Here is a 15,937-nt window from a genome sequence, read left to right as displayed (position 1 = left end):
AGAACATTTGGGGATGGATGGCAAGGGAAGTTTATAAAGTTTATAAAGTCTTTTAGTCAAATTTGTGGGTCTGTGGCTTTCCCCCCAGCCCACAAAATGTGATATTTAATGACAAAACCTGTACTTAGTAGTGCTTGTGAATGTAAAATCCTGGATTTTGGGGACTTGTGGACGTCAGCGATTCCCTTTTTTGACCAATCAGGAGCAAGTCTAACCTGATTGGTCCACCAGAGCAGATACCCTTGGACCCCCTTCCCGCCCACTCCCCTCCAGCAGCGTGGAGGAGAATGCCAAAGTTGAAGAGCCATCACTGCTCTGTTTTTGGCTGTAAACAGCCACATAGTTCCATGCTCAAGCTTCCCATCTCAGAAGAAGACAAGACTTAGTGGGAAATGTGCCAGCTACACTCAGTAAAATTGTGCACGTGTGTGCTAGTCACTTCACTGCCGACTGCTTTTCCAACTTTGGACAGTACAACAGAGGGCTAGCCAATAGACTGGACTTGAATCCAGGCACATAACCAACCATCTGCCAACAAACCTGGGACCCTGGAAATGTGAGTATTTTAAATGCTGTGTGCTGTGGAGCACATGTAAGAGCTTTTCCTCAGTATCCCCCCTGTCTCTGTGTTAGCTTCAGGATGCTAACTTTAGCTGCGGTTAGCCTGTTGTTTTAGCCTGTAATGATTCGGTAAACGAGCTTCGCTGTTTTCTAAACATTGTGCACTCGGAGCTCGTGGCGCCGCTCTCAGTGCCGTGGAAGAGCGGGGCGGTATCAGCGGTGGCTCATTTGCATATGAAGGCCACGCCCACTAAATCAAAGCGTTCTGAACAGAGGGGCTATGAGAGCCTGGAAACAATGCTGCTGTGCTTGCTTTATAGACTTTTGAGACCAAAACATGTTAGGAGGATAAGGAGCATAATATGGGACCTTTAAAAACTCATTAAGATCCAAATGTGCAAAAGGAAAATTCAAGCAATTTTTCCACTGGTTTTAAGATTTTGATCAGGTCTGTATCAGCAGCTTGACTGAGAGGAAGGGTGACGACAGAGAAGAGAGGAAAGTTTAAAAATAAGTGCACAAACAAGTTTTTCCTGAAAGTCTGGGATTATAAGTCACCATATGTGAGGACTGCAGCTCTGAGACATTTAAAAATATTCAACCCTGAAAGGTTATTTTCAGACATAACATCAAAGGCAAACGTTTAGGCAGTGAATATGTCGGCATGTGGTGAGACAGCGCTGAGTCATAGATCCGTCACATATTATCACATCTTCTCACATCCTATCGATCCCCTAAAGGGACTGATTCAGAGCAGATTTCAGCATGCCACCCGTTATAGCCGATGCCCACTTGCAGCCTGTCATCACACTTCACATATGGATACGAGCTGTAAGCCGTTCAGCTGAAAAATTCTCTTTTCTTCCCACATTGTTTCATTTGTGACGACTTCTGAGAGTCCAGAGGAGGTTCAGCTTTACAGGATTTCACACATCTGAAGGAACAATTGAGGAGAATGTATGTGCATTTTCTGGGGCAGAAAGGTTTTAATTTTTTGTCCAGTATTTCACAGCACTTTAAAATCTCTTTTCCAAATATTTCCAAAGCCTTGTTTCATTCACCTTCCTCTTTATAAAAAAAAACTTCTTAGAAAATGTTTCATTTCAGTCTCAAGTGTTGATTAGTCTGCTGATTGGGTGTTTGGTCTGAGATTTGGTCGACATCCAGGAGTATTTTAGGTTTCAGATTTGGCTGCTGCGTTCTTAGACCTTGAATAACTTATTCAAAGCACAAGAAACATGTTTTTTTACTTAACTCTTCTGGGTTTTACTGGATGGAAACAGCTTTAGAGACAGGAACTAGGGGAGAGTGGAGAGTGTGGTGCACTTCATCCTGTCCGGACTAAGGATGAGCACCATGACCTCCACCAACTTTGCCAACTAACTATTGACTTCCCTGCATACATATATTGTTTTTAAATTAACCACTAAATTTACTACCACAGTTCCTTAAGTGTCCACTAGAGGCTCGCTGCAGAAGTACCAGACACCACATACACACCCATTCAAAAAATCTGACTTTCACACTATTAATGAACATGTTCACAGCCTGGTTCAAAAATCTTTGTGGGTCTGAATGACTCATTTCTCTGACAGCACACATGGTGCAAGGGGGTGAATTATATAAGTAGTTGATTTTAAAGTTATAAAACTTACAAGTTTTGCCCATATAAGGGCAGAGCTGAGAATCTCATTCCCTAAAAGGCTGAAAGCCCGCCTTTTTATAAATCTTCATGCTAGTTCTTGTAGAAGCTGTAGTCTGGAGTGTTTATCTATTCATTTATTTTTGCCATAGTTTGCTCATTTCATACATATATTGAGTTGAAATTTGTTCATTTACAGCAGGCGTAAAAATACTTTAAAGCAGGGGTCACCAACCTTTTTGAGACCTAGGGCTACCGTACAGGAAATGCGTGGCAGGAAGGGCTACTTGTCTCATAAAAACTTTCCAAACAAAATTTCACAGATCACTTTTTAATCAACATTAACCATAGTAGAAGTGGTAATACAATGAGAAGAGACTGGTTACTGTTACACTGGTTAATGTTAACCATTTCACAATTATAATTCATGATTTACAGGACAATGATTGTAGTAAGGAGCTCCACTGTGACCAGGGCCGTTTTTTGAAACAAGCCTCGTGGGCAACTTGAGTGGTTCCTACGGGCACCACGTTGGTGACGCCTGCTTTAAAGGTTTACAGTAACCTGAGCCAGGAAGATTGTTTTCCCTTTTTTATGTTATTACCTCCGCCAAGGAGGTCATTTTTTTGAGAGTTTGTCTGCCTGTCTGTGAACAACATAACTCAAAAAGTAACAAACAGATCTATGTGAAATCTTCAGGAAATGTTCAAAATGGGATAGGGAAGGAGTGATTAAATTTTGGAGGTGATCTGTATCACCGTCTGGATCCAGGACTTTTTTTAAAGGATCCATTATCATTGTGAGATAGGGCCGTTTTCACCATATGTGTATATAACTCCACCATAAATGGTCAGATTGCTTTGCAAAACAATACAAGACAAGGTCACCATAATTTCTGACAGATGTTAAAGTACGATCCAGATCCTGGCAATATTCTAGATACTAAGATCTGGAATATGAAATATGTACTGGGTCATCATTTTCAACACTGGCAGGAAACAAATTATTGTACAAACCTGCAACTAACACCAAATTGTAGCAGACAGTCTGCTGAAAGGGAGTATAACATTAAAGTAGGACTAAAGTGCTTTTCTAGTTTTAATTTTGCACAATAAAAGCAGCTTAAAATCATCCCTTACTGATTTTTCTTTTGCCACCCTGAAAGCCCGCACACGCGTGAAGCAGCAGCGCCTGAACCCCCGGTGGCACTAGCTGGAAAAGGTTACAATAAAAACCTAAATGATGAAGACTTTTACGGAGTCTTGTGATGTTATGTGCTTTACATTTTCATCTTTTTGTTAAATTTTGAAAGTTACTTGAAGTTACAAACTCGGAGGAATTTAGAATTTAGCTTAAAATTCTTCTCTTTTTCCTTGTGGTCATCGTCCTCCACAGAAGTGAATCTCCATCGTTGAACCGTGTGACCGCCCTCAGCCCTCAGGGTGCTGCGCTGCACTATCACGCACCCCCTCTGTGTGGCCTTTAATGACATTTTTCAGGTTTTATTGCATGTAAATACACAGCATGTGTGTATGTGTGTGTGTGCATGTGCTCACGTGTTTATGTCTTGGCACTTTGGCGTGTGTGTGTGTTCGTATGCAGTCCACACAGCAGCCCCCAGACCTCCCAGTCCACCCCTGACCCCAACCCTCAGAGGAGGAAGTGACCCCCTGCCTGCAGTAATGGCCGACGTGCTGAGGCTGAGGCTACAGGGCAGGGAAAGGGCAGGAGGAGAGCAGGAGGGGAGGAGGAGGAGGAGGAGACAGAGGCAGCGACTTCGAAAAATAAAAAATAAAAGGAGTGGAGAGGTGAGGGGGTGAAATGAAAGTGTGCGCAGAGAGACGAGGACACGAGCGATGATGAGAGGGTGAATTAAAAAAAGGCCAAACTGTGACCTCCTATCAGCGCTTACCAGAGGATGAAACACTGTTATCATCCAAAATCTACTTACAGCAGAGTCTTCTTTGTGTTACCCATGATGCACTACTTTCCTGTTATTCATTTTTAACTAAATTAAAAGCTTCGTCTCTTTGTGAGAGCGTTAAATAATGTTTGGGTGCCTTTAGTCTTTGTTACATCCCTGCAGAGGCTGAATACACGCAGCAGCAGCAGACAAAGTGCAGACTGAATGACTGTACGCTGCTGTGAACACCGGTCTGGGAAGAGGTGGAGGTGCGACTGTGGGGGAGGATTATTGGCTCCTCCATGTCGTCTGTTTTCTATATTCGTCCTCTAAATTGATTTTTGTTTTGCTGCTCTTTTTGCTGTCCATTGTGTCCGCGGGAGGAGGGTTGATAATGCTTTTGCCGGCCACGAGTCCCCCGTGGCCAATTTCCCCACCACCGCAACCACTCTGTCGCAAATTAAACTGTCATAACGCCCATAACCACAATTAATGACCGGGATTAGGGGCAAAAAATCTGCATTACTGAACACCTTTAGGCGCACATGAGCTCTGGAGGAGGAGGAGGAGACACGGACGAGAGGAAGGAGATGAAGCCAATGAGGGAACAAGGCAGGGAGGAGAATGAACAAAGGGAATGAAAACAGTGCAGAAAAAAGTGGGACTTTGATGCATTGAGGACGAAACTGCAGGAAAGTTTTAATTCCACACTCAAACGTTTGCACTTTATGGATATAAATAGCAGTCATGGATGCTAATAGGCCTCATCTTAACTTAACAGGCTGTCTGCGACGTGATTAACATCAGCAGCTGAGCTTTAAAGCTAAATGGCCAAATATGACACGGAGGCAAAACGGCCCGATCGTGAGTTTAAATTAAATTTCCTCGGGACGCAGAAAACTGCTCCCACTGAAAATTAATGACTTCCTTGGAGCAAAAGCTAAGTGTATGAGTGTGTTTGCCTAAGTGTGGAAGTAGCAGAGGAGACGAATGATCTCCTGTAACTCACTCCTTGATGAAGTCAACGGCCTGCGCTGCTGGGCGGCGTGCAGGTCGGGGGGAGGATGAGGACGACTGCGGCGCTCAGAGAGTCCTCACACATCACCTTCAGCCTCTGCGGAGCGCACCAGCAATGACAGAGCGAGAGGAGAAACAGCAGGTAAACTAAATTACTTAAACAGCGCTGCCAACAACAACTGTTGTTTCCCGGTGTAATGATACGGAAATGCAGAATTACTCCACCGCACAGGCAACAAGGCTGAGATTAAATAAGAAAAAAATATGGCGGAGGGAAGTGCAAGTGACAGGTATGCAGACTGAGGGAGGGAGATGATAGGAGCGAGGATCAGTGAGGGGTAAAGAAATCGTTTCCAAGAAGTTTGATTACTGAATCGTAGGGAGGAATATTCTCCTCTTATGTTTGTTCCTGGATGAGACGGAGGGAGACGTCGCATCGCTGCAGTTTTCTAATTTAGAGAGACGTTTACAAAACACCGGAGCAGATGAATTAATGTGAATAAATTCCACTGAATAAAACAGGCTCCAAGCTTTAAGGATGTAATATATAAGAGCTTCCTCTCCTGACCACTCAAAGTGTTTTTATACTGCAAGGAGCTTTCACTAGTTCACACACTGATGACTGTGAGTTCAGTCTGAGGTTGTCTGACTGCATTCTTCGAATAATTCAAGAGACTTAATTACAAAGAAATGATCGAGGAATTTCCTTTGCCCCGAGGAACTGTTTAATTTTTACAGCTTAAAGCGTGGTGTTTTACCCGGACCACTTTTTATGTAACACAAAGCTAGGGATGGGTACCAAGTTAAGTACTTTTATAGGTACCAACCAAGTTCTGTCTATGGTACCAGGTACACTGTGAAATGTGATTTTGTATATTTGTTATTCTAGCATCTTTGGGTAGTATTTATTTATTTGTTTTTAAAGTAGCCAAGGTTTCCCATTTCACATTTATCTATATGTACCTTCACTAATTTTTGTTCGTTTTTTTGTTTCTCTTTTTTTAGTCTTCTCTTATTCATATTTTAGTTTTTACATGTTTTTTATCCCTTTATCATTTATAGCTACCCCCAGTGTAGGGAGTGGTGGTTGGCGGTGGTGCTTCCTCCATCAGTTCATCTGTACTCAGCTTAATCAGCTTCATCTATGTGTGTGTGTGTGTGTGTGTGTGTGTGTGTGTGTGTGTGTGTGTGTGTGTGTGTGTGTGTGTGTGTGTGTGTGTGTGTGTGTGTGTGTGTGTGTGTGTGTGTGTGTGTGTGTGCTTGGGTTTCAGGGTTGGGTGGGCATGTTTGACTGTTTTTAGTTGCATTGTGACGCACTTTGAGCCACATCTTTTGAAAAGCGCTTTATAAATAAAGTTTTGATTGATTGATTGATTGATTGATTGATTGATTGATTGATTGATTAATTGATAGCATATTATTCCATGTCAGTATGACAAAAGATCACTGAAGTTGTTTTGATAGCTTTTAATATTAAGTTGGTATCGTCTCAACTACAAAATATAGTTCAAATAATAGGAGGCCAAATAAATCAGTAACGCGTGTCGACTTGACAATAAAAGGAATTCAGGTGGGCATGGGATTATAAAGTCATTACCCAGAATGCATTTGTAAATTGTGATCTTAAAGCTATTGACACCATGATTAAGTTGGGATACAGAGGATATGAGGGCCTCAAACTGTTTTGTGAAGCTACTTAACATCATATTTTTACGTTTTCCAAAAGTTGGCAATTTTCCATGCTGGACATGAACACAGCATTACAAGTTTATATATCGAAGAACAAAAATGTTAAATTGAAGAAAATTGAGATTTTATTATTGAACAAATTAATATTAAATACCATATAAACACACACGAAATTACTGAAAATTGGTACCGTTGAGTACTGAGTACTTGTGTATTACAAGTTGTGGTAATGTATTAGTTAAAGTTTCAAGTCAATTTGTAAGAATTTAAAAATATATTTTCAATCATGGATGCTACTGGTTATAAATATTGTATTGAACATTTTTTATGTTGCACTAATGAAATGTCTGTATTTTTGATGGATTTATAAAAAAATAACCAACCTGAGACAATATATTAATTCTGTTGATATTTCAGTAGGATTAACTTTTCTATTTCCTGATGTCGGACAGGCGAACTATGTAGCACAGAGAGCACTTGACGACAGATTTTACCGTGTCCTCTGAAACATCTGTGTTTCTGCATCCTTTGCTTTTCAGGGGATACGAGCGGAGTACCAGATGCAGCCACAGCTACAGACTGTTTACTTCTGATTTCCTGCAACTTTCTCTCACTCAATAATTGATGAACACTTATGCCACGCTTAAAATCAACCAACCAACTGCAGCTTCTAGTGGGCGGACGCGAACGCAAGGTAGAGTGGTGCTGCGTTCAAAGCAAACTCGAAATATGGGACAAATTGCGTCCCGTATTGATTTAAAATGGCACACAACGTTTAAGTGCGAAATACGGGACGATTCCGTATTTCACGGGACGGGTGGCAACCCTACATAGCGTTGACGTCTCACACACACTATAAGAAGGAGGATGGCGCAGACATGTTTGATTTTAGCTGCAGGTAAATTGAGCAAAGACACTGAGGTGCTGAGAAAAGACAGAAAATGTCAAGCTGTTGTAGCATTTTAAGCTGGACTTCAAGGCAAATACAGTTACGTGTGTTCACTGTAAGACAGCTCTTCCACAGCACAACAGTATGTCTTCAAATCATCTCCACCAAAGGACCAGATTTACTCAGAGGGTCAAACTAACTGAACGTAGTGCACAATTATGAGATTAAGGTTTATTTACCTTGCTAACATAGCGTTAGCCCTGCAGGGGGCTGGGTTTCTGTTTATAATGACTACTTTCCATTCGCGGCATGGCGTGGTAATTAAGCTCATACAACTCCACATTCGTTTTGATCACATTCAGGTTTGATCTAATCTGTAAAAACTGCTCTGTAGAGTGAAGAAGATAAAAAATAGCAGGTATCATCATTGAAGTCTGAACACTGCTAAGACTAAAAACCTTATCAAGAATTTGTCTTATTCCTAGTTAATTTCATTGAATCATCACAATCTTGTTTTGACAAATTCATGCTTTGCTCAGTGTGCATCTAAAATAAAAATGTTGACGGTTTTAAAGAAAAAAGAAAGTCAATTGTTCTTTCATTTTTTAATGACGTTTGTAACTAAACAAAAATATGTTTTATCCAATTACTCGATAAATCGATGGATTTTTCAGTAGAAAACTTGAAAACTGAAATGTTGAATAGCTGCTGCACTAAACTGCACATGACTAATAGTGCACATAAGAAAAAAACACCTCATGTACGCCACGTAATGGAAGAGAAAGTGAAAGTTTGATGCTCTTAATGAAGCAAATACAAAAAGCTCTCTGCAGATCAGCGAGGGAACGAGTTCATGACTTGCTTTGGAAAATAGAGAACATAAGCGTGAGGCTGGGAATTTGTGCATCTCTTTACCTCCTGCAGGCAAACACGTTTTGCTGCAGCAATCAGGTGTTGAGGACCATTCGGTGATTCTATGGTGCTTATTTTCGGTCATCATCATTCACGCCAGCCTGCGTGTAAATTCACATAGTAACAGGTGCGTGCACGCCCTCTCTGTACCCTGTCAGCTGCAGTCAGCAGGTCATCAGCCATCTTGTCCAGGTTGGGGGCCTTTCCTGTGCAGATGAAGAACATCATCTCTGTAAAGACATCTGGCTGCACGTCATTTATCTCCTCACGCTTCTGAACGAGAGGGGGGGACAGGGGGAGGAGAATACACACAGGGTTTAACAGAAGAAAAGGAAGGAGAAGAGAAAGACAGATGCTTTGACAATCCTTCAAACGCCATGTGCAGCAGCTGCAGAGTGTTTTTTATTTCATGTGAATATTCCAAAAACCTCCCTGAATTAAACTCAATCACCTTGTTTAGCACACACACAGGGACAGCCAAGCAGTGATACAAAACAAGCTCCAAGTGCCAAAGAAGAAGAAAAACAATCCTGAAGAACCCTCTGAGCAGTCTGAACACGTTCCAGCAAAACTACATTCTTCTATATTTATTTAATTCTTCTTTTTCAGCTGATTCCTGAAAATTAATCCTGAACATTCATTCCTTGACTTCGCCTGCAGCCAGAGAAGTGGGCTTTATCGCTGGCTGGCACAATAACGGTAACCTGAACCTTTTTCCTCAGCACGGAGACGAAGAACAAAGCAGTAAACCAATTATAAGCGAGCTTTATCGTCACCGCAGTGACCAGCGGCGGTTTTAGCGGGGTCAGGCTGGGTGTACGGGCAGATTAGTGCGTTTGTGTCAACTCTGACCACTCGACAGCAACATAAACACACGGAGAAGGGACGCAGGGAGAGGAGAGGATGTCTGCAGCGGAGGCTTTGTATAAGAAAACAGATAACACATGAAGAATCTGCATGCTGCCTCCTTTTTCTCCTTCAGTTTGTGCAGAATTTGACGTCGTTTGGAGACAAACTTCATTTCATTCTGTTGACTTTTGAAGGCAGACTGAGCTGGAGTGTTGATGAGATTTAATAGCACGGCTGAACCACATTGGAAGTCAGATGAGGGACATTTCACGGGACTTCCTGCAGTATTGCGAGCATAATGCACGCTTTCAGCTGTGCCTCATAAATAGACGCTGCTCCTGTAGTTACAGTGTCTGAGGCTCCCTGTTTATTCACAGAGCAGTCCTCTATTAGAGCCTGCCTTTATGAGCTCATTTGTCTCCCCTCTATAGAGTGCTGCAGAGGAGTGTTAACCCATCTATCTGTTTTCTCAGAATCGTATGGGGACGCGGCCCACCATCTCTCTCACTCTCTTTCTGATGAAGACGCCCACTTAAACAGCAATTAAGATGCATTTCCTGGCTCTGTGCTTTATAATTTCCCCATCCGAGCCGCGCGGGCATCAATATTCCGCTGACATGACGGCTAAATCACCAAGGTTCAATCTCCCCCGCCTCCTATCTGATGAACACAACCAACTGTGGCACGTGGGCTCTCTGCTGCTCGCATGTGTGCACAGACTCACACGGACGCGTGCACGGAAATCAATCCTACAGAGGAGTCCTAAAAAAAAGATGCACACACCTCATGCACCGTTTTAACAAATCCTCGTTTCAGCTGCGCTCAAGGCAACTTCACATTAGTTTGTAGGTTTCAGGGAGCTTCGTTTGTGTTTGTGAGAAAGACAAAATTAAAAAATGTCATGGTGGCATTTTTTGGATACGCTTCTGTAATGTCAAAAAAATTATTTCCATCCAGTGTTGCACTAATTTTTCTCCAAGATCTTCACTGACGATGGTAGAGTCTGACCACTGAGCAAAGCCTTCTCCAGCACATCCCAAAGATCCTCAATGGGGTTAAGGTCTGGACTCTGTGATGTCTCATGCTCCCAGAACCACTCTTTCACAATCTGAGCCCAATGAATCCTGGCGTTGTCATCTTGGACTATGGCCATCAGGGAAGAAGAAACCCATCGATGGAATAACCTGGTCATTCAGTATCTTCAGGTAGTCAGCTGACCTCATTCTTTGAGCACAGACTGTTGCTGAACCTAGACCTGATCAACTGCAGCAACCCTGTAAGAGAGTCCAGTTGCAGACCTGCACCCTAAGGCCCCATTTAAACAACGTTTCATCCAAAAATGCTAAAACGCATTTGGAAAAAAATCTGCGTTTACACCAAAATGCAAAAGGACTGAAAACGCTGTAGTAAGCATTTCAGGCCTGTAGGTGGTGACATAACTGTCTTGTCCAGGAGCCGCTTTTGGGAGATCTCCACCGAAGTAGAGTTGGGCTGATCATCTGGTGTATTGGGGAATGCTAAGAGCAGAAGTGGAGCAACAGATGCTCATTTTGTTTAAAGACAGTCAGCAGATTCAGCAGATTCAGCAGCACAAGCAGAACATGGTAGTTCGAGACGATCCTAACATCAGTACTGTTGTCCTGTTGTATGCGCTCACTCGGAGCAGAGTGTGATGTCAGCATTTCCACTAAAAACGCCGGCTTGCTGTTTACATGGCAACGGTGTCGGCAGCGTTTCAGAAAAATCTCACTCTGGAGGCCGTTTTCAAAAGTTTGCGTTTTAGGTCGGCTGAACCGCCGTTTCTGTGTAAACGCTGAAACACAACAAAACTTTTGCATTTCACCCTACAACTGTAGTCGTGTAAACGGCCCCTAAGCCAACTCTCTGCTCCACCACTGTCAGAAGGAAGTGACATCACATCTCCAAAATAAAAGTTGCCTTCAAATTTATATTGGGTAAACACTTCCCTTCTTATGCATTACCTTGTTTAACTTTTTGTAACATCATCAATAACAGTATTCCCCCTACCACTAAATAGAGGAGGCAGCCGGCCCACCCAACCTCTGTGTTTACATTCAGTGTTGTTTTAACTGTAAAAGGGGAGCCTATCAGACGACTACAAGGATTTGAATACATACAAAACATCACATTCGTTCCACGACGGAGGTGGATTCTGGTTCACAGTGGTGGAGCCGCAAAGCAGCTGAGAGTGCAGGTCTGCAGTTAGACCCCTCTCACAACCCCAGATCATAGCACTGCCCCCACAGGCTTGGACAGTAGGCACTGGGCATGATGGGTGATCACTTCATCGGCCTCTCTTCTTACCCTAATGGCCCATCACTCTGGAACAGGGTCAATCTGGACTCATCCAACAACAAGACCTTCTTCTATTGCTCCAGAGTCCAATCTTTATGCTCTCTAGCAAACTGAAGCCTTCATTTCTGGTTAGCCTTACTGATAAGTGGTTCTCTTAAGGCTACACAGCTGTTCAGTCCCAATCCCTTAAGTTCCCTTCACATTGTGCGTGTAGAAATGCTCTTTCACTATTGAACATAGCCCTGAGTTCTACCGTTGTTTAACGTTTAAGTCATTGCTGATCATGCTCATTAAGAATTTTTTCCGGCCACATTTCTTCCTGTAGACGATGGGTCCCCACTTTCCTCCCAGTTTTTAATAATGCCTTGGACAGCACTTAACCCAAATTTAGTAGTTTCAGTAATCTCCTTAAATGTTTTCTCTGCTTGATGTGTCTTTCCACATGGTTGTTAAAGAAATGAGAAGCAACTCATTGCACCACTTGGAGTTAAATAACTTATAATCACCCATGCAGTAATTATCCAATAGGAGGCTTGTACCTGTTTGCTTAGTAAAATCCTGGCGGCGACTTTTCTTTTTGGGCTAGGCAGTGTATTTTCAGGACTTTAACACCTGATGGGAAGGTTAGGAAATGTAAAAACCTTTAATCAGTGTCTTTAAATGTAGTGGGAGAAAACGAGGTCATCGAACGTTTTCTTTCCTCTCATTTTGTTAAAATACGCCAAAAACTCTTCAGGGTAAAGGAATCCCAACGGACGGAGAGGTTGGCAAACTGTTCGACCAAACTATAATATCTCATGTTTGCTTTTACTAAACTGGAACGCCCTGATGTGAACCCTCCAAAAGCTGTGAAGATTCTCCCAGAAGTCCAGCATGTAAGCCAATATTTAAACTCCCAGAATTCAGTGCTCCATCTCTCCAAAACATACGCCTCTGAAGGCTTCATGAGCCTCCATCACAGCGGCCTCTTTAGTGAACAATAGTTGTTCAGGAGCAAAGTGCCAGCAGTTCGACCAGCTGGGAACATGCCAGCCAATCAAAAGCTCTCATTGTCTCCTTCAATAGAGAGTAATTGAACTCTCCTGTTACAAAAGGTCACACAGTTCATTCAAAAGACTTATTAACTCATAAATGAGTGCGATCCATATCCCTGTGTTCTTCAACGCTCTGCGCTCTGATGGAGAAGTGTTAAACAGATACAACACAGATGGCTTTCTTCATTTTCTCTCGATGTTACCATAAAGGTCAGCTCCATCTCACAGCCGGCGAACAGTCAATGGCACAAAGTTTGGTGTAAAAGTTCAGTTCAGTGATTTAGTTTCTTTATTGCTCTGGAGGCTTTAGGTCCTGAGCTTAACTTTCCAGCAGAACACATCTACAGAAATCAATTTAGGATTTTGCTCATTTAAGAATGGTTTGGCTCAGGCCCAGTGGACACTAAAGGAACTGCAGTTTTTGAGCGTCTGCATATGCTCTATTGCCAGAAGTGGCAGCTTGATGATGACCTGTTTTCAGGCTCACAGTAAGAGCATCACAGCACAGCACCGGATCAGATAGTTTCTTTTCGAGTCTGGCTGCTTCCCCGCTCCGGCACACTGGAGCTGGACGCAGCAGATAAGCAAGCCTCCTTATTTGGCCAGATTCTGACATGACAGGTAATCATGCCATAAAAACCACATAAACATGCAGAGTGACTTTCAAAATAAAACAACGCATGTCCAAACCAGATGGTATTCATCTTGACTACAACAACAAACCTACAACATGAGTGGAGCCAGACCTGGAGTGAACAGATTTAAGGTTTTACAGGAGCTGGGCTGGTTGTTATTTTGTTGACGGCAGAGCAGTATAGTGTTTCCCCAGTTGAAGTTAATTTGGGGCTTTTTAGCATCTACGAATATCCTTCATGCTAACAGGCTAACTGTTATGCTAAATTTGAGGATGCCAGATTGTCTATCTCCTTCTATTTTTATTTAAATATTTGAATATTTTTTACAAATATTTTTTTAAACTAAAATTATTATTTTTTAACTATGTGTTTTATTTTATTTTATTTTATTTTATTTTGTAACATACTTCAGTAATATTTTGTGTTTTTTTAATTCAATATTTTGATATTTTTAAAATATTCTTTAAAATGGTAATCATTTTTTTTAATTATTTGTTTTATTTTGTGTTATTTAATTTCATTCTATTTTGTAGTATACTTTTTTTAAATAAAGTTGTAATTCTGATTCTGATTCTATGTTGAAGTTAGTTTGGGGCTTTTTGAGCATCTTCAAATATCCTTAATGCTAACAGGCTAACTGTTATGCTACATTTAAGGATGCCAGATCGTCTATCTCCTTCTTTTCTTAATTTTATATTTTAATATATTTTTTAATGTTTTTGAAATTATAATTCGTTTTTTAATTAATTATTTATTTTATTTTATTTATTTTATTTTGTAATATACTTTTGTAACATTTTGTGTGTTTTTTTTTATTCACAATAATTGTACTGAGATAGTGGGGCTTAAACCAGAGTCAAATTCCTTGTATTCTTGAAGCTACTTTGTGAATAAGGTTGATTCTGATTCTAAATCTGATTCTATGTTGCAGAGTTGCCAATTCCTCAGTAGGCAAAGCAGCTATTGGTACTCCTAGAATTCACAAAATTATATCATGGTCCAATTTATATATTGTATATTTGTTTGTGAATGTAGAAATGTGAAACAAAAAGTGACTGAGAATTCTGCAAATTAAAAAATCAGCCTTCCTGGGACCCAAAAGAGACCAGCACATGTGCGTTTTATTTGCACACAGTCGTCTGTGCTGGCAGCAGCTGCAAGGGACTGATGGATGTCTGCTTTCACATCAGAGACTCAAACCTGACTCAAACTCACCAAAAATGCTAACTTGGCCTTCAATATTTCCTTACTGCCCTCTGCTGGTCTGGCGGTATGTTGCAATCACATTTTCTTTGTCTCCAACCATCACTGTCCTGATTTACAGCTTCCGTCTTCAGCCCGTGGAGGAAACAAAGACAAACAATGGTCCACAGGAACCAAGTTGGTCCTGGGAATGTTTAACCAGGAACTAAAAGCTCCTGGAGCTTCAGGTCAAAGGGGCCCAAAGTTAGAGTTTTACATTTGACCCACATACTGCTGGTTGAGGTTTAACACAAGGCGATATTGTGGCAAAGTATTATGTCATTATAACCCAAGCACAGCAATGAGAGACTCAAGTGTTAAAACTTAAAACATCCATTCCTCACACCCCCTGATGAGAGCTCTAAAACAGTCAGCACAGCACCAAACAATTCACACCAGTACACTTTTCTTCTAACTTTAGCTGGGATTGTCTCACTTTGTCTACAAAAACACAGATTGTGCCTCCAGAAAAAAACTGAAAGGCATCGCAATCTCGTAAAAAATTCTGCAGAAAGCAGCTTTAAAAGTCACCAGATAATAGGGCTGCAGTCAACAAAACATGAAGGAAGACGTGCAGACGCACATGGATGTTTAGAGAGGTGAGCGCTCCCTGATGCAACACAGAGAAAGATTAGAATTTAAACACTGGAGTCACCTCAGAGGGAGCAGGAAGTCAAGCTCTCAGCTCGCTTTCTTGCTCTCTTCCATCTCGTGCTCGACGGAGAGACTCAGATAAACACAAAAAAGAAGAAGGGAAAGGTTTCTGATTGGATGTTGATGCTGGCTGAGGTTTTCTGATATCCGCTGACTCGCCGACACGCGGCCTGAAGAGTGCGAGGGGAGTGATTGGCAGCAGTGACAGAAGCATCATGAGAGAAGACGTGAAGCTGCACTGCGCTGACAGACTCATGACGTGCGCTTGGCTCCAGTTTAACGCTGACAGACTAACCTGACTGGATACAATATGCTTTAATTAAGGCTTGTCTTCATGCTGCTTCACCATGAGACACTTTAAACTAAAATCACGCTTGCTCAGTTTTCATGTTTCACCCTTTTATGTCCCTGAAAATTCAGAAATATATTTTGTGTCCTGCTGCAAGAGGACACCAAAGTTTACAAATCCTCTCGAGGCAAGGACGGCTCAGACGACGCTCACATGGAGGCAGAATTTAAAGGAGCTGCAGATGAACTGAGGAAACAGTTGAGCAGTGTTTGTACAGCAGACTCCTTTTAGAGTTTTTGAATTGT

At 41.8% G+C, this 15,937-nt stretch overlaps 1 long non-coding RNA gene across 4 annotated transcripts in view; it reads right to left on the bottom strand.

The window, feature by feature from the left end:
* Positions 1-15,937, bottom strand: part of LOC141809968 (uncharacterized) — a 231,588-nt gene that overhangs the window by 172,509 nt on the left and 43,142 nt on the right. The window contains exon 4 of one of the 4 annotated variants that reach the window (XR_012600029.1): positions 8,523-8,886. The exons of 2 other annotated variants lie outside the window; for them this stretch is intronic. This is a non-coding gene — a long non-coding RNA (uncharacterized LOC141809968). Of the gene's footprint in view, positions 1-8,522; positions 8,887-15,937 lie in introns of those variants that run through there. One more of the 4 variants, XR_012600028.1, reaches the window with a different exon arrangement.

This window comes from Halichoeres trimaculatus, unplaced genomic scaffold (assembly GCF_033239565.1).
Source record: "Halichoeres trimaculatus isolate MK-OKI-2021-1 unplaced genomic scaffold, fHalTri1.1 fHalTri1_scaffold_20, whole genome shotgun sequence".
Taxonomy (NCBI): Eukaryota; Metazoa; Chordata; class Actinopteri; order Labriformes; family Labridae; genus Halichoeres; species Halichoeres trimaculatus.
Note: the sequence above shows the minus strand (reverse complement) of the source record. Positions and strands in the feature narration are given on the sequence as shown.